The sequence below is a fragment of the Nicotiana tabacum genome, chromosome 9 (assembly GCF_000715075.1).
Source record: "Nicotiana tabacum cultivar K326 chromosome 9, ASM71507v2, whole genome shotgun sequence".
Lineage (NCBI taxonomy): Eukaryota > Viridiplantae > Streptophyta > Magnoliopsida > Solanales > Solanaceae > Nicotiana > Nicotiana tabacum.
Window position 1 is genome coordinate 29,352,030 of NC_134088.1, and position 26,553 is coordinate 29,378,582.

Consider the following 26,553-nt stretch of genomic DNA (forward strand, 5'->3'; position numbering starts at 1 on the left):
TCCTTATATTTTATTTAGATCTTGAGATATAGAGACATTGAGAATAAATTCTTAGAAGCTTGTGATTTATTTATACCGATTTTTGGGAGTTGTAATCATTAGAATCGTATTTTATTTATTTTCAGATATTTATGATTATTCCGCATTGATAGGCTTACCTAGTCTTAGAGACTAGGTCCCATCACGACCTCCTACGGAGGGAATTTGGGGTCGTGACAGTTGGTATCAGAGCACTAGGTTCATAGGTGTTATGAGTCACAAGCAGGTTTAGTAGAGTCTTGCGGATCGGTACGGAGACGTCTGTACTTATCTTCGAGAGGCTATGGAACTGTTAGCAAATATTCACTTCTTTGATTCCTTATCATGCGTATTTGTCGACTTCAAAATTTTAAACAATTGTCTTTCTATTCTCTCACAAATGGTGAGGACTCGCACAACTGGATCTGATGATCAAACACCCGCGCCCCCTGTTGGAGCCGCAAGAGGCCGGAGTCGGGGCAGAGGCCGAGGAAGACCACGTGGTGCAGCCAGAGCATCTCACTATAAATAGATAGTGGAAACCATAGGAGTTAATTTATATCACCACTTAATCACAACCATGTATTTTCTTTGAGCATTAAGTTTCAAAATTCGAAAAAATGCACACAAAACAATACTCATCCAAACAGTTCTGAAACGCTAAAAAATACGTCAATCACCGCATAGCAGTGAGTATTGCTCACTTGGCTATTTTCGATAAGCCTACCAAATTTCAGGTCAATCGGAGTGTCACGATCCAAAATCTAAGTCGCCATGATGACACCTAACCCGACCCGTTAGGTAAGCCAATTAACTATAAAACACAATATAATAATACTGATATGAGTCAAAGATGAGATAACTGAATTTATACTACTCCCCAATGATTGATAGTACAAATCATGAGCTTCTAAGATATAGAGTTTACAAAGCGGGTTTGAAATAAAATACATCATCTGTTTGAAATATACATGAACAGGTCTGAGATACTAAAGCTACCAAGATTAAGGGGCAGCTATGACTAGAACATAGGTACATCTTCAAATCCAGCTCCCGCCGTACTCATCTACATCAACATCCAACATCTGCACGCAAGGTGCATAAGTGTAGTATGAGTACAACCGATCCCATGTACTCAATAAGTAACAAACCTAACCTTAAGTTGAAAGTAGTGACGAACTGAGACAAGGATCAGAGTCCGGTTCCAATAACAAGCAACAATTTTTAACAATATAATAAAGATGGTACAAGAAATAACTTAGCTGGTTCACATTACGGAAAATAGGCATGCTTTTCAAGTATAAGAGTAGGTCCCAGATCTTTCACCAAAAACCTCAAAAATATATGAATAAGTTTGAAAACTGTGATTTTCCCAAAATGTTTCAACAATAAATAAGATGTTTCATTTTCAGATAGCATCAGGAAAATACATCTCTATGCCTACATGTCAATATACAAGTGAAATCATGAATTTCACCAAAACCGGGTAGCATGAGAAAATGCATCTCTATGCTTGTATCTCAAGTACGCATGTCAAATGCAATGCATCTCAATGATGAATTCCTGTACTCACACTCTCAGAGTAGTCAATCACTCAGTACTGTTGTCACGACCCGAAATTCCCACCTTCGGACCGTGATGGCGCCTAACATTTTACTTGCTAGGCAAGCCAACGTTAGAATAATATTAACTAATTTTTAAACAATTTTTAAATTATTAATAATCAAAGAAACAAATACGGAAGCAAAGTTTGAAATATAGTGAATAATCTATAAAAATACCGGTGTCTAAATACCATCCCAGAATTGGTGTCACAAGTGCACGAGCTTCTAGAATAAATACAAATAAAGGTCTCAATAAAATAAAGCTATCTGGAAATAAACACATAGCTAAAGTAAAATAGACGGGGACTTTAGAACTGCGGACGCCATGCAGTTATACCTTAAGTCTCCTTTGGTAGCTGAAATCCGAGCGAGTCAATGGTACGCCGCTGGAACCAACTCCAAAATCTGCACAAGAAGTGCAGAGTGTAGTATCAGTACAACCGACCCCATGTACAGGTAAGTGCTGAGACTAACCTCGACGAAGTAGTGACGAGGCTAAGGCGGGTCACTTACATTACCTGTACGCAATATTAGTAACAACAACAATAATAAAAATAAATCAGGTAACTCATTTATAATAATTGAAGCTAACTCAGCAGTCATAATCAATTATAATTTCCATCAATTCTGTTGCAGCGCGCAACCCGCTCTCACAATATATTCACATTCAATTCTGTTGCAGCGCTCTCACAATATATTCACATTCGGTTCTGTTGCAGCGTGCAACCCGCTCTCACAATATATTAACATTCAGTTCTGTTGCGGCATGTAACCCGCTCCTCTAATATATTTATTTTTAATCAAGTCTGTTGCAGCGTGTAACCCGATCCTCCAATATAGACTTTTAATAAGTCTATTGCGGCATGCAACCCGATCCTTCAATATAGACTTTTAATAAGTCTGTTGCGGCGTGCAACCCGATCCACCAATATGGACTTTTAATAAGTCTGTTGCGGCGTGCATCCCGTTCCTTCAATATAGACTTTTAGTAAGTCTGTTGCGGCGTGCAACCAGATCCTCTAATATAGAATTTTAATAAGTCTGTTGCGGCGTGCAACCCGATCCTCCAATATATTCATTTATCAATTCTTATAGAAGGAATTTCCCCAATAAATGCAACAGTTAATATGAAATTGTAAGACAACAAACATACAATAATTATGATTTATTCATGAAACAGACAATGTCAAATAGCAAATTATCATAGAAATCACGGATAAAATAGGCAGTTTAATATTTATTTTGCTAAATTAAGACACATAATTCAAGTTGCATGCAACAATTAATGCAGGAATTCAAGAATTAATATTTGGCAAAGAATAGGAGAGAAACAATTAGTATAATAATTAATTCATGATTTAAAACAATTTATAATTTTTCAAGTAATTATGCAAATAATTAATTTGATGACGTATAGCCACTCGTCACCTCGCCTATACGTCGTTCACATGTATTTCACAAAATAATTAATTTAAGGGTTCTATTCCCTCAAGTCAAGGTTAACCACGACACTTACCTCGCTTTGCAAATTCTAATTAATTATTCAACCACAACTTTTCCTTTTAAATTTGCTTCCGAAAGCTTCAAATCTATTCACAAACAATTTGATATATTCAATACGAATCATAGGAATTAATTCCATATGAATTTACAAATATTCCGGATAAAAATCTAAAATACATTAAAATGTTCGGTAGTGGGACCCATGTCTCAAATCTCGGAAAAACTCACGAAATCCGAACACCCGTTCCGATACGAGTTCAACCATACCAAATTTGTCCAATTCCGATATCAAATGGACCTTCAAATCTTAAATTTTCGTTTTTGGATAATTTTATTAACATTTGATTTTTCTTCCATAAATTCACGGATTCATGATATAAATGAGTATGAAATCATGAAATATAATCAATATAGAATAAGGAATACTTACCTCAATGTTTTCCCGTAAAAATCGCCCACAAATCGCCTTACCCGAGCTCAAAAATGGGAAAGAATTGAAAATGGGTCGAAACCCCATTTCCAGAACTTAAGTTCTGTTTCTGGGATTTTTACCCTTCGCGAACGCGGTCAGTGCCTCGCATTCGCGAAGCACATTTTTGTGCTGCCAAAACTTTTCTCTTCGCGAACGCGAAGCCTTGCCAAATTTGGCCTTCGCGAACATGATACACCCTACACGAATGCGAAGCTTTAACGCTTGGTGCCGGCCAGGCCTCGCCTTCTACGCGAACGCGAACGGTTCCACGCGTTTGCGATGAACACTGCTCTCTTCCCTTAGCGAACGTGTCCTCCTCTTCACGAACGCGAAGAGTAATTTTCACATGCCTCCAGTTTCTTCTTCGTGAACGCAAGCCACCTCCCGCGAACGCGAAGAAGGATACCAGAAGCAGATTTCTGTAGTTTTTCCCAAGTCCAAAAATGGTCCGTTAATCACCTGAAACCAACCCGAGCCCTAGGGGCTCCAAACCAAACATGCACCCAAGTCCTAAAATATCATATGAACTTGCTCGCGCGATCAAATCGCCAAACTAACACCAAGAACTACGAATCGGACACCAAATCAAAGAAAATTTTTAAGAAAACTTTAAAACTTATATTTTTACAACTGGACGTCTGAATCATGTCAAATCAACTCCGGTTCTCACCAAATTCTGCAGACACGTCATAAATATTATAGTGGACCTATACCGGGCTCCGGAACCAAAATACATACCCGAGGTCAAAAAATCCAACATCAGTAATTTCTTAGAAATCATTAAGCTTTCAAGCTTTTAATTTTTCATCAAAATTTCATATCTCGGGTTAGGGACCTCAGAATTTGATTCCGAGCATACGCCCAAGTCCCAAATCACGATACAGACCTACAGGAATTGTCAAAATACTAATCCAGGTCTGTTTGCTCAAAATGTTGACTAAAGTCAACTTAGTTGAGTTTTAAAGCTCTATAAAGTCAACATTTGTTGAGTTTTAAAGCTCTATTTCACATTTTAATCCATTTTTCACATAAAAAATTTCCGGAAAATTGTACGGACTATGCACGCAAGTCGAGGAATGATAAATGGTGCTTTTTGAGGTCTTAGAACACAGAATTACTTATTAAATTTAAAGATGACATTTTGGGTCATCACATTCTCCACCTCTAAAACAAACGTTCGTCCTCGAACGGAGTTAGAAAAGTACCTGAGCTGGAGAAAAGGTGTGGATATTTACTTCGCATGTCCGACTCGCATGTACCTGAGCTAGAATAGCCACCGACTCTTCCTCATAAGTCAAATCTTTGTCCAATTGGACTGAGCTGAAATCTAACACATGGGACGGATCACCATGATATTTCTGCAGCATAGATACATGCAACACCGGATGAACCGCTGATAAACTAGGTGGTAATGCAAGCCTGTATGCTACTTCACCCACCCTTTCAAGAATTTCAAAGGGCCTGATATATCTAGGGTTCAACTTGCCCTTTTTTCCAAACCTCATTACACCTTTCATAGGTGAAACCCGGAGCAATATTCTTTCTCCAACCATGAATGCAATATCACGAACTTTACGGTCGGCATAACTCTTTTGCCTAGACTGAGCTGGGCGAAGTTGATCCTGAATAATCTTGACCTTATCCAAGGCATCCTGTACCAAATTGGTACCCAACAACCAAGCCTCTCCTAGTTCAAACCAACCAACTGGCGATCGACATCGCCTTCCGTATAATGCCTCATGTTAAGACAGTTTGGAAATGCTCGACTGGTAGCTATTATTATAAGCAAACTCCGTAAGTGGTAAGAAATAACTACCACTGGAATGAAATGTGCTGACTTGGTCAACCTGTCCACAATGACCCAAACTGCATCAAATTTTCTCTGAGTCCGTGGGAGCCCAACAGCAAAATCCATAGTGATACGCTCCCACTTCCACTCAAGAATTTCTAACTTCTGAAGCAAACCACCAGGTCTCTGATGCTCGTACTTAACTTGCTGACAATTCAGACATCGAGCTACATATGCAACTATATCCTTTTTCATTCTCCCTCCACCAATAATGTTGCCGCAAATCTTGATACATTTTGGCGGTACCTGGATGAATAGAATACCTGGAACTGTGTGCTTCTTCAAGAATTAACTCACGAAGCCCATCCACATTAGGCTCACAAATACGACCCTACATTCACAGAACCCCATCTTCCCCCACAGCAACCTGTTTGGTAGCACCGTGCCATACCGTGTCCTTAAGGACAAGTAAGTAAGGATCATCATACTGCCTCTCTCTGATGCGCTCATATAAAGAAGACCGAGCGACTGTGTAAGCTAGAACTCGAATGGGTTATGAAACATCTAAACTCTCATGAACTGATTAACCAAAGTATGAACATCTACAGCTAATGGCCTCTCACCAACCGGAATATACGCAAGACTGCCCATACTCACAGCCTTTCTACTCAAGGCATCGGCCATCACATTGGCCTTTCCAGGGTGATACAAAATGGTGATATCTTAGTCTTTCAACAGCTCCATCCATCTTCTCTGCCTTAAATTAAGATCCTTTTGTTTGTACAGATACTGGAGGCTACGATGATCAGTAAATACTTCACACGAGACACCGTGGAGGTAACACCTCCAAATCTTCAGCGCATGAACAATGGCTTCCAATTCTAAGTCATGAACAAGATAATTCTTCTCGTGAACTTTCAACTTTCGCGACACATATGCAATTACGTTGCCATCTTGCATTAATACTACACCAAGCCCAATGTGAGATGCGTCACAATATACCGTATACGATCCTGAACATGTGGGTAATACCAACACTGGCGCCGTAGTCAAAGCGGTCTTGAGCTTCTGAAAGCTCAACTCATACTCGTCTGACCATTTGAATGGGACACCTTTTTGGGTTAGTCTGGTCAATGTGCTTGCTATAGATGAAAACCCTTCCACGAACCGACGATAATAACCTACCAAACCCAGGAAACTCCGGATCTCTGTAACCGAAGTAGGTCTAGGCCAATTCTGAACAGCCTCAATCTTCTTAGGATCCACCTTTATGCCTTCTGCCGATACAACATGTCCCAAAAATGTAACTAAGTCTAACCAAAACTCACATTTTGAAAATTTGGCATATAACTGATTATTCTTCAAGGTGTGAAGCACACTTCGAAGATGCTGTTCATGCTCCTCTCTACTGCTAGAGTAAATCAAGATATCACTAATGAATACAACCACAAAAAAATCCAAATAAGGCTTGAACACCCGATTCATCAAATCCATAAATGATGCTGGAGCATTTGTCAACCCAAAATGACATCACTAGGAACTCGTAATGCCCATATTGAGTCTGAAAAGCTATCTTAGGGACATCAGATGCCCTAATCTTCAACTGATGGTAACCAGATCTCAAATCAATCTTCGAAAATATCTTGGTACCCTGAAGCTGATCAAATAAGTCATCAATTCTTGGCAGCGGATATTTGTTTTTGATAGTGGCCTTGTTCAACTGCTGATAGTCTATACACATCCACATCGAGCCATCTTTTTTCTTTATAAATAATATTGGTGCACCCTAGGGCGAGACACTGGGTCTAATGAATCCCTGATCAAGCAAGTCTTGTAACTGCTTTTTCAATAGAAATGGGCTGAGTGCCCGGAGCCAAATCAATACAGAAGTCAATATCTCTGTCGGGTGGCATCCCCGGCATATCTGCAGGAAATACTTCTGAAAATTCACGAACAACTGGTACTGAGTCCATAGAAGGGACATCCGCACTGGGATCACGAATATAAGCCAAATAGGCTAGATACCCTTTCTCTACCATACGCCGAGCTTTCATGTAAGAAATAACCCTGCTGGCAGAATGGCCAGGAGTTCCTTTCCACTCTAACTGAGGTAACCCCGGCATAGCTAGGGTCACTGTCTTGGCATGAAAGTCCAATATAGCATGATAAGGAGACAGCCAATCCATACCCAAGATGACATCAAAATCTACCATATCAAGAAGTAGAAGATCCACACTAGTGTCAAGATTACCAATAGTAACCACACACGAATGATAGACATGATCTACTACAACAGAGTCCCCCACCAGAGTAGATACACACAAAGAAGCACTCAGAGAATCACAAGGCACAAGCAAATATGAAGCACAATAGGAGGACACATAGGAATAAGTAGATCTTGGATCAAATAGAACTCAAACATCTCTATAGCAAACTAGAATAATACCTGTGATTACAGCATCAGATGACTCGGCCATAGGCCTAGCTAGAAAAGCATAAAATCGGGCCTGGCCCCTACCATTCTGAATTGCATCTCTGGGACGACCTCTAACTGGCTGGCCTCCACCTCTAACGGTCTGACCTCCACCTCTAATGGCCTGACCTCCACCTCTAGCTGCCTGAGCAGATGCTGAAGCAACTGGTGCCGGTATGATGGCAAGAGAATCTTACCGTGATCTGTTACTCTCCAATCTAGGGCAATACCTCCTAATGTGACCAATATTCCCACACTTATAACACCTATCCTGATGTCGTGGCTGCTGAAGCTGAAGCTGACCCACATGGGCCGAATAACCACTGTAGTAACTCTGGAGTGGTGATGCACTGATAAGAGCTAAATGTGCACTGAATACTAGCTGCCCAGAGTAAGGCATAATAGGACCGTGACTCCCTGAAACACCGAGAGATACATGAAGTGCTGAATGAAACGGTCTGGGAGGATGACCCCTATCGAATTTACCTCTACCTCCATACGAGGCACCACGAAAACCACCAAACTGACGAGGCCTCTTATCGGACCTCTGCCCTCTCTCCTGTGCAAGAACCATCTCGATCCTGCTTGCGACATTAGAAACTGCCTGAAAAGAAATCTCACTTCCGGTTTACTTAGCCATCTGAAGTCTGATAGGGTGAGTGAGTCCCTCAATAAAACTCCCCATTATCTCTCCCTCCGTAGGTAGTAAAAGGAGAGCATGACGGGCCAAATCCATAAAACGGGACTCACACTAAGTAACAGTCATACTACCCTACTGTAGACACTCGAATTGCTTGCGGAATTCCTCTCTTAGTGTGATAGGAAGGAACTTCTCCAGAAATAGCTGAGAGAACTGCTCCCAGGTAAGTGCAGGTGATCCGACTGGTCGGGTCAATGTATAATCTCTCCACCACCTCTTGGCAGAACTCGTCATCTGAAATACAGCAAAATCAACCCCATTGGTCTCAACTATACCCATGTTCTGCAGCACCTCGTGGCAGCGTTCAAGATAATCCTGTGGGTCCTCAGAAGGTGTACCATTGAAGTGAACTAGAAAGAGCTTAGTGAACTTATCCAGTCTCAATAAGGCCTCAAAAGACATGGTGGGCCTATCACCGATCTGTGCCGCAATAACTGGATGAACTACCCCAACTGGCGGGGCTCCTGGAGCCTGATTTTGGGTAGCCATCTGCTCTGGAGCGGGAGTAGTGGGAGTTTGTGCTCCTCCCCCAGCCTGTGAGACGGCTGGTGCCACTGGAAATATACCATTATGGGCCATATCCTCGATAAGACTCACCAATCAGACTAGAGCGTCCTGAAGCACTAGAGTGGTTATGAATCCTTCCGGGACATGAACTGGTCTAACTGGTACATTTGGAACTGGGACCTCCTTCTGAAGGTCTACGTGAGGTTCTACAATAGGTGCAGTTGCTCGAGCTCTGGATTGAGCTCTACCTCGGCCTCTAGCATGACCCCGGCCTTGACCTCTATCCCTGGCTATAGTTGCCACCGGGGGTTCTGGTCCCTGCCCATCGGTAGATGTATTCCGTGTTCTCACCATCTGCGAGAGAATAAGGGTAGAATGGTTCAATCATCGATGATAGAAAAAAATGCACCACAGAATAAGAAAGAAGAGATATTGTTCCTAAACTTCATAGCCTCTGAGAGATAAGTACAAACGTCTCTGTACCGATCCTTCAGACTCTACTAAGTTTGCTCGTGACTCGTTAGACCTATGTAACCTAATGCTCTGATACCAACTGTCACGACACAAAATTCCCACCTTCGGACCGTGATGGCGCCTAACATTTCACTTGCTAGGCAAGCCAATGTTAGAATAATATTAATCAATTTTTAAATAATTTTTAAATTATTAATAATCAAAGAAACAAATGTGAAAGCAAAGTTTGAAATATAGTGAATAATCCATAAAAATAACGATGTCTAAAAACCATCCCAGAATTGGTGTCACAAGTGCACGAGCTTCTAGAATAAATACAAATAAAGGTCTGAATAAAATAAAGCTGTCTGAAAATAAACACACAGCTAAAGTAAAATAGACGGGGACTTTAGAACTGCTGAAGCCATGCAGTTATACCTTAAGTCTCCTTTGGTAGCTGAAATCCGAGCAAGTCCATGGTACGCCGCTAGGAGCAACTCTAAAATCTGCACAAGAAGTGCAGAGTGTAGTATCAGTACAACCAACCCCATGTACTGGTAAGTGCTGAGCCTAACCTCGACGAAGTAGTGACGAGGCAAAGGCGGGTCACTTACATTACCTGTACGCAATATTAGTAATAATAACAATAATAGAAATAAATCAGGTAACTCATTTAGAATAATTGAAGCTAACTTAGGAGTCATAATCAATTATCATTTTCATCAATTCTGTTGCAGCGCGCAACCCGCTCTCACAATATATTCACATTCAATTCTGTTGCAGCGCTCTCACAATATATTCACATTCGGTTCTACTGCAGCGTACAACCCGCTCTCACAATATATTAACATTCAGTTCTGTTGCGGCATGCAACCCGCTGCTCTAATATATTCATTTTTAATCAAGTCTGTTGCGGCGTGCAACCCGATCCTCCAATATAAACTTTTAATAAGTCTGTTGCGGCGTGCACCCCGATCCTCCAATATAGACTTTTAATAAGTCTGTTGTGGCGTGCAACCCGATCCACCAATATAGACTTTTAATAAATCTGTTGCGGCGTGCAACCCGATCCTCCAACATATTCATTTACCAATTCTTATAGAAGGAATTTACCCAATAAATGCAACAGTTAATATGAAATTATAAGACAACAAGCATATAATAATTATGATTTATTCATGAAACAGACAATGTCAAATAGCAAATTATCATAGAAATCAAGGAGAAAATAGGCAGTTTAATATTTAATATCCTAAATGTCAAATAACAATTAAGACACATAATTCAAGTAGTATGCAACAATTAATGCAGGAATTCAAGAATTAATATTTGGCAAAGAATAGGAGAGAAACAATTATTATAATAATTAATTCATGATTTAAAAAAATTTATAATTTTTTAAGTAGCAAATAACTAATTTGACGACGTATAGACACTCGTCACCTCGCCTATACGTCGTTCACATGTATTTCACATAACAATTAATTTAAGGGTTCTATTCCCTCAAGTCAAGGTTAATCACGACACTTACCTCGCTTTGCAAATTCCAATCAATTATTCACCCACAACTTTTCCTTTTAAATTTGCCTCCGAAAGCTTCAAATATATTCACAAAAAATTCAATATATTCAATATGAATTTACAAATTTTCCGGATAAAAATCCGATATTCATTAAAATATTCGGCAGTGGGACCCACATCTCAAATCCCGGAAAAACTCGTGAAATTCGATCACCCGTTCCAATACGAGTTCTACCTCACCAAATTTGTCCAATTCCGATATCAAATGGACATTCAAATCTTAAATTTTTATTTTTGGAAAATTTTATAAAATTCTGATTTTTCTTCCATAAATTCACGGATTCATGATATAAATGAGTATGAAATCATGAAATATAATCAATATAGGATAAGGAATACTTACCCCAATATTTTCGCGTGCAAATCGCCCAAAAATCGCCTTACCCGAACTAAAACATGGGTCGAAACCCTATTTCCAGAACTTAAGTTCTGTTTCTGGGATTTTTACCCTTCGCGAACGCGGTCAGTGCCCCGTGTTCGCGAAGCATATTTTTGTGCTGCCATAACTTTGCTCTTCAAAAACGCAAAGGTAATGTCGCGAACGCTAAGCCTTGCCAAATTTGGCCTTCGCGAACGCGATACACCCTACGCGAACGCGAAGCTTTAACGCTTGGTGCCCGGCCAGACCTCGCCTTCTGCGCGAACGCGAACGGTTCCACGCATTCGCGATGAACACTATCCTCTTCCCTTCGCGAACGCGAATAGTAATTTTCACCTGCCTCTAGTTTCTTCTTCGCGAACGCGAGCCACCTCTCGCGAATGCGAAGAAGGATACCAGAAGCAAATTTCTGCAGTTTTCCCCAAGTCCAAAAATGGTCCGTTAATGACCCGAAACCAACCCGAGCCCTCGAGGCTCCAAACCAAACATGCACCCAAGTCCTAAAACATCATACTAACTTGCTCGCACGATCAAATCGCAAAACTAACACCAAGAACTATGAATCAGACACCAAATCAAAGGAAATTTCCAAGAAAACTTTAAAATTTATATTTTTACAACAGGGTGTCCGAATCATGTCAAATCAACTCCGATTCTCACCAAATTTGGCAGACACGTCATAAATATTATAGTGGACCTATACCGGGATCCGGAACTAAAATATGGACCAGAGGTCAATAAATTCAACATCAGTAATTTCTTAGAAATCATTAAGCTTTCAAGCTTTTAATTTTTCATCAAAATTTCATATCTCGGGCTAGGGACCTCGGAATTCGATTCCGGGCATACGCCAAAGTCCCAAATCACGATATGGACCTACCGGAATTGTCAAAACACTGATCCGGGTCCGTTTGCTCAAAATGTTGACTAAAGTCCACTTAGTTGAGTTTTAAAGCTCTATTTCATATTTTAATCCATTTTTCACTTAAAAACTTTTCGAAAAATTGTACAGACTGCGCACGCAAGTCGATGAATGATAAATGGTGCTTTTCGCGGTCTTAAAACACATAATTACTTATTAAATTTAAAGATAATATTTTGAATCATCACAACTGTACGGGGTAGGTCTAGCCCAGGGAAGATCCATCCCTCAATATAAATGTATAGGGCAACTCCATGCCCATGGAAATCCATACCAAATGTGAATATATAGGGCAACTCCATGCCTAGGGAACTCCATCCCAAATATAATATCCACTGCGCTCACTATGGGTGTTCAGACTTCAGAAGGGCTCCTTCAACCCCAACGCTATAATAAGCTAGGTCCAGGCACAAATAAATAAAAACATGTTGCGGAAGTCTGATCCCATAAATATCACTCATAATCAGGCCCTCGGCCTCACTCAGTCATTAGTCTCTCGGGCTCACAATGTCATGAAACTAGCCAAAAATGATGATATTATGTATCAATAAATAACAACAGAGACTGAGATATGATATTCAATGAACGAATATAACTGAGTATGAAATTACAATTTAAACATATAATTCGACATCAGAAATAACCTCAGTGGGTCCCAATAATACCAGTATTTGCCTAAGCATGATTTCTAACATGAGTCACAACTCAGTTTCTCTAACACATGAAAAATAGATGGAAAATACAAGTTAATTGACTACACAGCTCTACGAAATCGACTTAGTCTTAATTTCTACGGTGCACGCCCGTCACCTAGCATGTGCGTCACCTCCAAACAAATCACATAACATGTATAATCAAGGTTCATACCCTCAGCTCCAAGTTTAGAAGTGTTACTTACCTCAAACAAGCCAAACGATGCTCCAAAAATGCCATCTCGTGCGTACCAACCTCCGGATGACTTGAAACTAGCCAAGAGCAATTCAATACAATCAACACGAGCTAAAGGAATCAATTCCATAAAAAAAATACTAATTTCTTAATCAAAATGTCGAAAGTCAACTCAAAAGTCGGCCCCCAGGACAACGTCTCGAAATCCAATAAAAGTTACAAAATCCGGAAGCCTATTCAACCACGAGTCCAACCATACCAAACTTACCAAAATCCAACACCAAATCGTCACTCAAATCCCCAAATTAAACTCTCCAAATCCCTAGCCTCAAACTCCCAAAATTACACCTAAAAAACACACAAATTGTTTGGTAAAATCAATGGGGAAACATAATTAGTGAACAAAATTAACCACAAGTTACTTACCTCAAAAATCCCTTCGAAATCCCTCTCAAAAATCGCCTAAGCCCGAGCTTGAAATGTCGAACATGAAGAAAATCACGAAACCCTTGAACTTAATATTTTGCCTGGCACTTTCGCACCTACGACTCATTTAGTCACGCCTGCGGTCTTGCAGGTGCGAGAAATCCTGCACTCCTGCAGTTTGCCCAAGGCTCCACTACCTCCGCTTCTTGGACCACACACGCGCAGGTGCGAGTCCGCACCTGCGGAAATACTTCCGCATCCGCGCTCCAAAGTAACCAAGTCAATTCCCGCTTCTGCGATTGATGCTTTCGCTCCCGCGCACATGCAGAGGTGCCTCTTCCACCGTACCTGGGAAGACCCGAAGCCCGGTCTTCTTTCGCTTATGCGATGGCACCGCTGCTTTTGCGGATACACACTTGCACCCATAGCTCCGCAGGTGCGGTCACACCAGAACCTCTGCCAAACTAGCCGTAGCCAAAATTTCCAAAAATGATTTGCACCTAGTCCGAACTCACCTGAGCCCCTCAGAACCCTGTCATAATATACCAATAAGTTCCATAACATTACACAAACGTACGCAAGGCCTCAAAATCACACATAACAACATTAAAATGACGAATCGCATCTCAAATCAAACTTAAATGAACTTTCAACTTTCAACTTCCAAAACTCGCGCCGAAACATAACAAATCAACTCGGAATGAAGTCAAATTTTGTACATAAGTCCCAAATGACATTAGAAAGCTATTCCAGTTCCAGGAACCACAATCTGAATTCGATAATAACAAAGTCAACTCGCGGTCAAACTTATAAACTCTCCAAACCTTCAAATTTCTAGCTTTCACCAATTAGTGCCGAATCCTTGTAGAAATATCCAAATGCAAATCCGGGCATACGTCCAAGTCCAAAATCACCATCCGAACCTAACGAAACCATCAGAACGTCGTTCAAGGGTCAAATTCATAAAAGTCAAACTTAATCACCTCTTCCAACTTGAAGCTTCAACAATAAAATTCATTATTCCAAATCGATTCTGAATAACCTGAAAACCAAAGCCGACGATTCACACAAGTCCTAATATATCATACGGAACTACTCATGCCTTAAAACTTCCAAACAAAGTATCAAAATGACCGGTCGGGTCATTACACAAAGACCGTTAAAATCATGATCTCCAAAATTGCGACCAAATTTTAAAATTACAGTTTTAGGCATTTTTGTAAAGAATTTAAAATATGAGGTACATTCTTATCATATATCAATTTATGTTAAATCAACATGTACTATTATGTTTCAGATTTAATTTAAATAAAACCAATATAAAGAATGACTTTTCATATTCAAATCACGTTTTATTCTCGTAAACTGCCAAAAACCCATCTAAACGACCTCAAACTGCTGAAATACGACATAATTCACTGCATAGTACTGAGTATTTCTTATCAAGTCATTTTCGATGACCCCACCAAATTTCAAGTCGACCGTAGATCGTAAAATTCATGATCACAAAAACTATGACCAAATTCAGATTAATTTCTTCAAGCGAATTTAGAGATTAAATCGATGTGATTACATTCTTTCCATATATCGTATCAAGTTAAATCATCATTTGTAATCATGTTGCAGATTTAACACAAATAAAACTGATATATAAAGAATAGTTTTTCACATTTAAAACTCATTTAATCCAATAAACTGTTTAAACCCCCATCTAAACGACCTCGATAATACTGAAAAATGGCATGATTCCCTACATAGAAGTGAGTGTTTCTCACCAGGCCATTTTCAATGGACCTACTAAATTTCAGGTCAATTAGAGTTCGTCAAATTCTTGATCTCCAAATCTATGACAAAATTCGGAGAATAACCGTTTTTAGACATTTTCATGGATTAAAATAAATATGAGCATGCGTTCTATTTTACTTATACTTATACCATGAGCACAATACATAGATTATGTCCTTCTTTTTACGCAAGGTACATAATACCGCCTCTTACATCAAATGTCCTCCCGTATTATATGCATGAGAATCTAAGATATTATTTTTCATCCTTTTGGATAAACTCCTTTGTAACGACCCGACTGGTCGTTGAGCTCTAGCATGTCATTCGATGGTTTGAGGCCTTGAGTAGCTTCACTTCATGTATTATGACTTGTACGCGTAGTTGGAATTTAATTTTGGGAAGTTCGGAATTGATTGGGAAAGAAACATTCTAAATTCGGAAGCTTTAAGTTGGAAGAGTTGACTAAGGATTGAATTTTGAGTAAACGACATCGGAATCAGGATTTGAAGGTTCCAATAGGTTCGTATAATGGTTTCGGACTTGGACGTATGTTCGGCTTGAGTATCGAGTGGTCCGGGAGCATTTCAGTGCTTATTATGGAAAGTTAACATTTTGAAAGTTTAAGAATTTCTAAAGTTTGATTTGAAGTCGACTTTAGTGTTATCGATGCCCATTTGGGGTTCTAAGACTTGTAATAGTTTCATATTATGATTTATGACTTGTACCTAAAGTTTGGCATCAATCTGGAAAGTATAAGTGAGATTCGGACCCGATCGGCGAAGTTTGAATGTTTGAAAGTTAGAAAGATTTTGATCATTAATTTTTAATTTTGATATTGTTTGACGTGGTTTGAGGCTTTGATTAAGTTTGTGTCGTATTTTGGTACATTTGGATGTGGTCCCGTAGGGCCTCGAGTGCGAATCGAATTGAAAACGGATCAAATTTGGACTTGGAAAACTGCTAAAGTGCACCAGGTCTGGTGCGATCGAACCTGCGAAGAATTTGGACGCATGTGCGAGACTGCAAAGGCGCGTTTGGCATCGCAGGCATGGAGTTATGCTGGGCAGAAGGGATGTGCATGTGCGAGGTTTTGGCCGCACCTGCGAGATAGCAGACGCGGGAAAGAGATGCACATGTGCAAGGGTAGGCGTGACGTGTCATTTACGCAGAAGCGGAGTCTGTTCTGTAGAAGCGAAGGCAGGAGGGATGAAGGGAACCGCAGAAGCAAAATTTTTGGCCGCACCTGCGGAATCGCAGAACCAGTCAAATGACCGTAGGTGCAATGATCGTTGGGCCGAAGACTTGTTTAAGTACGTGGGTTTGGCCAATTTTCATTTCTTTTCTTCCTTGGGAGCCGACCTTGGAGCGATTTTCGAGCAATTGTGGAGTGCCATTTTCATCGTCAATCATGAAGTAATAATTTCTACAAGTTGTGAGTTAAATATATGAATTTGGGCTTGTAAATACATGAAATGTTTTGGAAATTGTGAGATTTTAAGAGAAAATCTAAAAATTGGTATTTATTGATTTTTACCACAAAATTAGACATGTAATTGTGAATAAATCATATATTTGAGTTCGTAATGTTATGGGTAAAGTTTATCTTCGAAACATTTCGAAATCCGAGCACGTGGGCCCAAGAATATACTTTATTGACTTAGCGAGCAGAGTTGAACATTGTTATAAATTGTTAAATTGTAAGCATGAGAGTATATTTTGATTGATTTGCACATTGTTTGAGTAGTTACAGAACATTTTTCTTGGATTTGAGTGTTAGAGTGGTGTTGGAGCTAGTTATGGAACCTCGGAGTGAGATAAATCTCATGTCTAACTTTGTGAGGGGGAAACTATGCCCTGGGTGATGTAATTGTTATGTGCTATTAGTTGTGGGTGCTACGTATGTACGAGGTGATGAGAGTCTGTACGTAGCTAAAGCATGTTATGTCCGGGTAGACTTAGGTCTTTACCATGTAATACTTGAAATATTTGAATTCATTTTGCTGTCTTAATTAATTGAAATTATAATTGAACCTTATTTAGAAATACATGCATATATGATAGGCCGAGCCTTATTACCTTGAGTTGCTGGCAAGTAATTTGAGAAACAGTAAAGGTTATACTCACCTTGTGTTAATATACTGTATCGTAAGCTCGTGTCTCGTAATTCAATAATTTCTTTCCTTTCTTGTGGAGCGGGTTGAACGCCTCGGCATGATTATGTACCACACTCTTATGGGAGCGGGACGTTTGTGTCGGCTATATAATAGATGCATCTTTGGTTCGTACCGCTCGACCCTTGGTAGTGTACACATTATGATGGGATTGTGCCGATCGCCTCAGCAGTATCATATTCTTTCTTAAATCTGGTCGTACAACCTCGACATAATCGTGTGTTATATCGCTAGCAGTCTGAATATTTACGAGATTTTCCTTCCACTAATGCCTTGCATTTTATATGGTATTTCTTATTTGTCTGTTGTTGGCAGTTGATATTTTCGAGCTGTTGAGATATAATACGAGATTGAGAGGATTGATATCATTAAAAGAAATTTTGTGAAGATTGTGTTAGTTACAGATTTACCTCACAACTATTGTTGTACTCTTATTTGTTTATGATTTGCTAGATCTATTGATTTATTGGACCACTACTAAGTGTCGATGTCGACCCCTCGTCACTACTTCTCCAGGGATAGGCTAGATACTTACTGGGTACACTTTGATTTACGTACTCATACTGCACCTTTGTACTAAATGTGCAGGATCTGACAGGTTCATTTGGCGATCATCTTGGCACGTAGGTGCATCCGTTGAGGATACTTTATGTGAGCCACATTCCAGGCTACGCATTGTAGTCCACAGAGCCTCCATCGTATTATTTAATTTATCCTGTCTCATTTACATTCTAGACAAATAAGTATTATTATTTCACTCCTTAGTAAATGCTCATGTACTTGTGACACCAGGTTTTGGGGTATACTAGTTGATGCTTACGGTTATGTATATTATCATCGCTTTTCATTTCTCTTAAAAACTATAATTTTGTACATTCCCGTGGAAATTTCCATTTCTTATTAAAATTTGTGATTTCGAAAGTATTAAAATGAGTAATTAAATTGATCAATCACCGTTGGCTTGACTGATGGCAGTATTAGGTGCCATCACGACCTATAGTGGATTTTGGGTCGTGACAGCTTGGTATCAGAGCTCTATGTTCACTTGGGTCTCACAAATCATGAGCACATCTAGTAGAGTCTTGCGGATAGGTACAGAGACATCTGTACTTATCTTTGAGAGGCTATAAGGCTGTTATGAGCACTTCCCTTCTTGATACCTCGTCGTGAGATTTGATTCCCTGGGGTATTGTGCCTTTATTTCCTTCCTACCAATCTTATGTGACGTGAAGCGCTTGTTATCAATTGGGCATCGAGGAGTTGTAGTGGTACCTCAGACGTGGTGCAGGATGTTCTCCCTGCATGTTTGGGTAGGCTATTATCGTCGCCTTGCAGAGGGATGTTCTGTCGTTTCGACTCAGTATCGGTATTTCCTATGGTTTTGAGTCTATGCACAGATTGCTATGATGTTCATGCGTTGTTATCACACAATGTTGATGTAATGGTAGGGTGCTTCTCTATGTGTCGAGCCAGTGAATTACTTGAAAGGATGATCTCTCAGTGCATGGTTTAGGGGTTCGACATTTAATTCCAGCAATGGGAAGACAATCAGTCTATGGATGTTCAAGGTTGATGGAGTAATGAGACTTGATATTTTGGGCCTGGTGGAATCCTCATTTGTGATGTGATGTCATCGTCCTTGTTTGAGCACATTAAGGTTTGCCGGTGTTATGGTCTTCTTCGATTTGCCTACGGGGCAGGGTGTTGTGAAATGGTTCCTGAGGAGCGGTTGTCAGAGATAACAGAGTGTAGCGATTTCACAATCGAATTCGTGTTTCTAATGTTGATGGCTCGAAAAAGATGATCTTCTAGGAGGTTTAGAGTTGGTAGCAATTTATTAGTTCAGGTGCTACAGGTATGGATTTGATTTGAGGCAACATTTGTGCAGCGAAGTATGAAGAAGGACATGACGGGAGCTGTCTCGCGGTGGTTGAATAACTAGCAGGTAAATTATGAAAAGAAGAGGTCGAGAAGTTGCTTAAAGGAGATGGTTTAACCGAAGTGGGAGTGGCACAATAGCATATGGATTCTGTGGTGGGATAGCAACATGCCTTGAGAAAAGTTTAGAGCGATTTAGGGAATCGTGGTGGGAAATGACTGTCACGACCCGAAATTTCCCACCGATGGGACAGTGATGACGCCTAACATTTCACTTGCTAGGCAAGCCAACGTTAGAGAATTATTAACCAATTCCTTATTTCCATTCAGTAATTAACAATAAATAACTAAGATAAAATATAATCATAAAACTGTATTAATTACTACCACCCGGATCTGGAGTCACAATTCACAATCATTCTAGAATTTACTACAAGTAATTGTCTGAAAGAAATACAACTGTCGGAATGAAAGAAAACAACAGTGACATAAAAGGTAGATGGGGACTTCAAGGTTTGTGAAAGCCGACAGATCTACCTTGAGTCTCCGGATAGCAGATCAATAGGAAAATCTCAATCAACCTGAGCCGGTATCAAAGTCTGCAAAGAAGTGCAGAGTGCAGCATCAGTACAACCGACCCCATGCACTGGTAAGTGTCGAGCCTAACCTCGGCGAAGTAGTGACGAGGCTAGGACAAGACACCCACATATAACCTGAACAGAATAATCATGCTAGTGGCAACAACAGTAAATAAAGAAATAACGCAAAAATAATGGGAGGGGAACATACAGTGGGGGAATATAACATAAAGAGTGAGAATAATGAAAAGATAGAATTAAATCGGAAATCCTTAAACGAATTGAGCAATTTAAACAGCAAGGAAAACTGCACGGCATCACCCTTCGTGCTTTTACTCTCATAATATACACGGCATCACCCTTCGTGCTTTACATTCTTCCTCACAATATAAATAATTCATGCACGACATCACCCTTCGCACTTTACACTCTTCCTCACAATTCACAGAATCAATAACAACGGATAGAGAGAAGTTTCACAAAGAAATCAATATGTCATCAATGATTACTTTCACAATTTAACATCTCAACCTCGAAACAATATTCACAATTTTATCAACCTTTGTAGAATCGGATACAAGTCTCCCAACATTTCAACATCAACAATAAGTATGGATAACAAGATTTAAGACTACAAATTTGCAAGAATGGAATTTCACTCGCATGCTATGACTCTACCACAACGCATAGATGCTCGTCACCTCAACTATACATCGTATTCAACAACAAAACACGTAGCAAATACTCACACAATACCTATTCCCTCAAGCCAAAGTTAGACACAACACTTTCCATAATTTCGCAAGCCACTCACTACTCAAGTACCGTTTCCCCTTTAGAATTAACCTCCAACCCACTCGTATCTAATCATAATTAGTTTAATATCATCAATTATCGCTAAAGGAATCAACTTTAATGCATAATTACAGTTTTTCTAAGTTTTCCCAACAAAAGTCAAAACCTGACCCCGGGCCCGCTTGGTCAAAACCCGAGGTTCGGACCAAAATCCATTTACCCATTCACCCCCGAGCCCGAATATGTAATTAGTTTTTTAATCTGACCTCAAATTGGGTCTAAATCCTTAAATTTCCGAAATTCCTAAGTTCTACCAAACAATCCTAATTTCACCATAAAACATCTAGATTCTAGGTTGAAATCGTGTTATAAGATGTAAAAGATTGAAAGAAAGTGTAAGGAATCACTTACCTATGATTTGGGAAAGATTTGGTCTTTGGAAAATCGTCTCTTAAGGTTTAGGGTTCGAAAAATTGAAAAATAAAATGAAAAATCCTGTCTAAGTCCAAAGTTATCAGTTGCGGACGTCGCATTTGCGACCTGAGCTTCGCAATTGCGAATTCGCAAATGCGAGATCCTTCACTTTTCCGCTGCCTTCGCGTTATAGAATATATCGCAATTGCGGCAATTGGCCCATCGCATTTGCGGGCAGAAATTCGCATTTGCCCGTTCCCCGACCCCATCGCAATTGCGAAGAAAATCTCGCAATTGCGAGAACATGCTGGCCCCGACCTTCTTCGCAATTGCAATAGATACCTCGCAATTGCCAGGCCTGCTTATTTAACATTTACGAAGCCTGATCTCGCAATTGCGAGATCAGAGGCCCACAACAGGTTCACTTATACCAGCAAAATTTTCTAAGTTCAAACCATCCCGTGGCCTATCCGAAACTCACCCGAGCCCTCGGGGCTCCAAACCGAACATGCCCACAAGTCTAAAAATATCATACGGACTTGCTCACGCTATCAAATCCAAAATAACACCTAGAACTACGAATTTACCACCAAATCAAATGAAATTCTCAAGAACACTTTAAAATTCATATCTTCTCAACTTGATGTCCGAATCACGTCAAATCAACTCTGTTTCTCACAAAATTTCACAGACAAGTCTTAAATATCATAATGAACCTGTACCGGACTCCGGAACCAGAATACGGACCAGGCACTAACAATGTCAAACATCAATCAATTCTTTAAAATAATTAATTTTCAGACTTTTAATTTTCATCAAAAATTCATAACTTGAGCTAGGACCTCCGAATTTAATTCCGGGCATACGCCCAGGTCCCATAATTGGATACGGACCCACCGGGCCCGTCAAAATATGGATCCGTGCATGTTTACCAAAAATGTTGATAGAAGTCAACTAAAATCAACTTTTAAGGCATATATTCTTATTTTCATCAGTTTTCAACATAAAAGCTTTCCGAAAACCTGCCCGGACTGTGCACGTAAATCAAGGAGGGTAAAAATGAGATTTTTAAGTATTAAGAGCGCATATTCGAGTTCTAAAACATAAGATGACCTTTTGGGTCATCACATTCTCCACCTCTAAAACAGCCGTTCGTCCTCGAACGGGCATAGAAAAGTACCTAGGCTGGTAAAAAGGTGGAGATATCTACTCCGCATATCGGACTCGGACTCCCAAGTAGCTGCCTCAATAGGCTGACTTCTCCACTGCACTCGAACTGAAGGGTAACTCTTTGATCTCAACTGGCGAACTTGCCGGGCTAAAATTGCCACCGGCTCCTCCTCGTAAGTCAAATCCTTGTCTAACTGGACAGAGCTTAAATCTAACACGTGAAACGAGTCACCATGATATTTCCGTAGCAGTTCTATAAGCTACCTCCCCCACTCTCTCGAGGATCTCAAATGGCCCGATATACCTAGGGCTCAACTTGCCCTTCTTCCCAAATATCATAACACTGTTCATGGGCGATACCCGAAATAATATTCTTTCTCCAACCATGAATGCAATATCACGAACTCTACAGTCGGCATAACTCTTTTTCCTAGACTGAGCTGTGCAGAGTCAATCCTGAATAATCTTGACCTTATCCAAGGAATCTTGTACCAAATCGGTACCCAATAATCGAGCCTCTCCCGGTTCAAACCAGCCAACTGGCGAACGGCATCGCCTTTCGTATAATGCCTCATATGGAGCCATCTGAATGCTCGACTGGTAGCTATTATTATAAGCAAACTCCGCAAGTGGAAAGAACTGATCCCAAGAACCTCCAAAGTCTATAACACAAGCGCTAAGCATATCTTCCAATATATGAATGGTGCGCTCTGACTGTCCGTCTGTCTGAGGATGGAATGATGTGCTCAACTCAACCCGCGCACCTAAGTCACGTTGTACTGCCCTCCAAAAGTGCGAGGTAAACTGCGTACCTCGATCAGAAATGATAGACACGGGCACACCGTGAAAACAGACGATCTCACGAATGTAAATCTCTGCCAACCGCTCCGAGGAATAGGTAACTGCCACAGGAATGAAATGCGCTGACTTAGTCAGCCTGTCCACAATAACCCAAACTGCATCGAACTTCCTCTAAGTCGGAGTCCAACAACAAAATCCATAGTGATACGCTCCCACTTCCACTCAGGAATATCTAACCTTTGAAGTAAACCACCAGGTCTCTAATGCTCATACTTTACCTGCTGGCAATTTAGGCACCGAGCTACATAGGCAACTATGTCTTTCTTCATTCCCCTCCACCAATAATGCTGCCGCAGGTCCTGGTACATCTTGGCAGCGCCTGGGTGAATAGAATACCGAGAACTATGAGCCTTCTCAAGGATCAACTCACGAAGCCCATCTACATTAGGCACACAAATACGACCCTGCACCCTCAAAACTCCGTCATCTCCAACAGTAACCTGCTTGGAACCACCGTGCCACACTGAGTCTCTAAGGACAAGTAAATGAGGATCGTCATCTTGCCGATCTCTGATGTGCTCAAACAAAGAAGACCGAGCAACTGTACAAGTTAGAACATGGCTGGGCTCAGAAACATCTAACCTCACGAACTGGTTGGCCAAGGCCTGAATGTCCAATGCAACCGGACTCTCACCAACAGGAATATATGCAAGGCTACCTATACTAGCTGATTTTCTACTCAAATCATCAGCCACCACATTGGCCTTCCCGGAATGATACAATATGGTGATATCATAGTCTTTCAATAGCTCTAACCACCTTCTCTGCCTCAAATTGAGTTCCTTCTGCTTGAACAAATACTACAATCTCCGATGATTAGTGAATACCTCACATGGCATGCCGTAAAGATAGTGCCTCCAAATCTTCAGCGCGTGAATAATGGCTGCCAGCTCTAGATCATGAACAGGGTAATTCTTCTCGTGAACCTTCAGTCTCCGTGAAGCATATGTAATAACTTTGCCACCCTGCATCAATATCGCACCCAGACAAATACGAGATGCGTCACAATATACTGTATAAGATCCTGAAATTGTGGGTAACACCAATACCGGTACCTTGGTCAAAGTAGTCTTGAGCTTCTTAAAGCTCGCTTCACACTCGTCTGACCACCTGAACGGGGCACCCTTCTGGGTCAATCTGGTCAACGGGGCTGCTATGGATGAAAACCCCTCCACAAATCGACGGTAATAGCCCGCTAAACCCAGGAAACTATGGATCTCTGTAGCTGATGTGGTTCTAGGCCAATTCTGGACTGCCTCAATCTTCTTAGGATCCACCTAAATACCATATGCTGATACAACGTGATCCAAGAAAGCAACTGAACTCAACCAAAACCTGTATTTTGAGAACTTAGCATATAACTGGCTGTCTTTCAGAGTCTGAAGAACGATCCGAAGGTGCTGCTCATGCTCCCCTCGAATGTGTGAGTAGATCAATATATCATCAATAAACATAACCACAAAGGAATCCAGGTAGGGTTTGAACACTCGATTCATCAAATCCATGAATGCTACTGGGAAATTTGTCAGCCCAAATGACATCACTAGAAATTCATAATGCCCATATCGAGTCCGAAAAGTTTTCTTAGGAACATCGGATGCCCCAATCCTCAAATGATGGTAGCCAGATGTCAAATCAATCTTTGAAAACACCTTAGCCACCCTGAAGCTGATCAAATAAATCATCAATCCTCGGCAATGGATATTTGTTCTTGATGGTGACTTTGTTCAACTGCCGATAATCTATACACATCCTCATCGATCCATCTTTCTTCTTCACAAACAACACAGGTGCACCCTTGGGCGAGACACTAGGTCTAATAAAGGCCTTATCAAGCAAATCTTGCAACTGCTCTTTCAATTCTTTCAACTCTGACGGGGCCATGCGATATGGCAGAATGGAAATAGAATGAGTGTCCGGAGCCAAATAAATGCAGAAATCAATATCCCTATCGGGTGGCATCCCCGGCAGGTCTGCAGGAAACACCTCTGGAAACTCACGAACAACAGGCACCGAATCTATGGAAGGAACCTCCGCACTAGAATCGCGGACATAAGCCAAACAAGCTAGATACCCCTTCTCTACCATATGCCGAGCCTTCACATAAGAGATAACCAGAATGACCAAGATTCCCTCTCCACTCTAATCGAGGCAACCCCTGCAAGGCTAAGGTCACCATCTTGGCGTGACAATCTAATATAGCATGATAAGGTTAAAGCCAATCCATACCTAGTATGACATCAAAATCAACCATGTCGAGAAGTAGAATATCTAAACGAGTCTCAAGACTACCAATGGTGACTACACACGAATGATAAACACGATCTACAACAATAACATCTCCCACTAGTGTGGAAAAATACACATGAGCACTCAAAGAATCACGCGGCACATCCAAATCTGAAGCAAAATAGGATGACACATAGGAGTAAGTAGATCCTGGATCAAATAGAACTGAAGCATCTCTACTGCAAACTGAAACAGTACCTGTGATAACAGCGTCAGATGACTCAGCCTCAGGCCTGGCTGGGAAAGCATAACACTAGGGCTGGGCCCTACCACCCTGAACCCTGTCCCTAGGACGGCCTCTAGCTGGCTGGTCTCCACCTTTAACGGCCTGACCTCCACCTCTAACTATCTGGCCCCTACCTATGGCTGCTTGATCCCCTGGCTGGCTGAGCAGGTGGTGCAGCAACTGGTTACAGAACCATGGCACGAGAACTCTGATGCTGTGAGCTGCCCGTTGCCTGAGGGTAAAATCTAGCAATGTGCCTCGGATCACCACAAGTATAACATAACCTCGGCTGCTGTGACTGCTGACCTTGAAACTAACCCTATCGACCTGAATAACCACCCTGATAACTCTGGAGTGGAGGTGCACTAATAGGAGCTGGTGGTTCACTATAGGCTAGCTGGTCAGAATAATGCATCTGAGGGCCACGACCACCTGAGGCACCGTGGGATGCCTGAAGCACTGAATGAAACAGACTGGGAGGATGGCCTCTACCAAAAGTACTCCTGCCTCTAGATGAGGCATCGCTGAACTCACCAGAATGACGAGGTCTCTTGTCAGACCCCTGACCTCCCTGAGTAGCCACCTGAAAATAAATCTCACTCCCAGTCTCCTTAACCATATGCAATCTGATAGGATGAGCAAGTCCATCAATAAACCTCCTCACCCTCTCT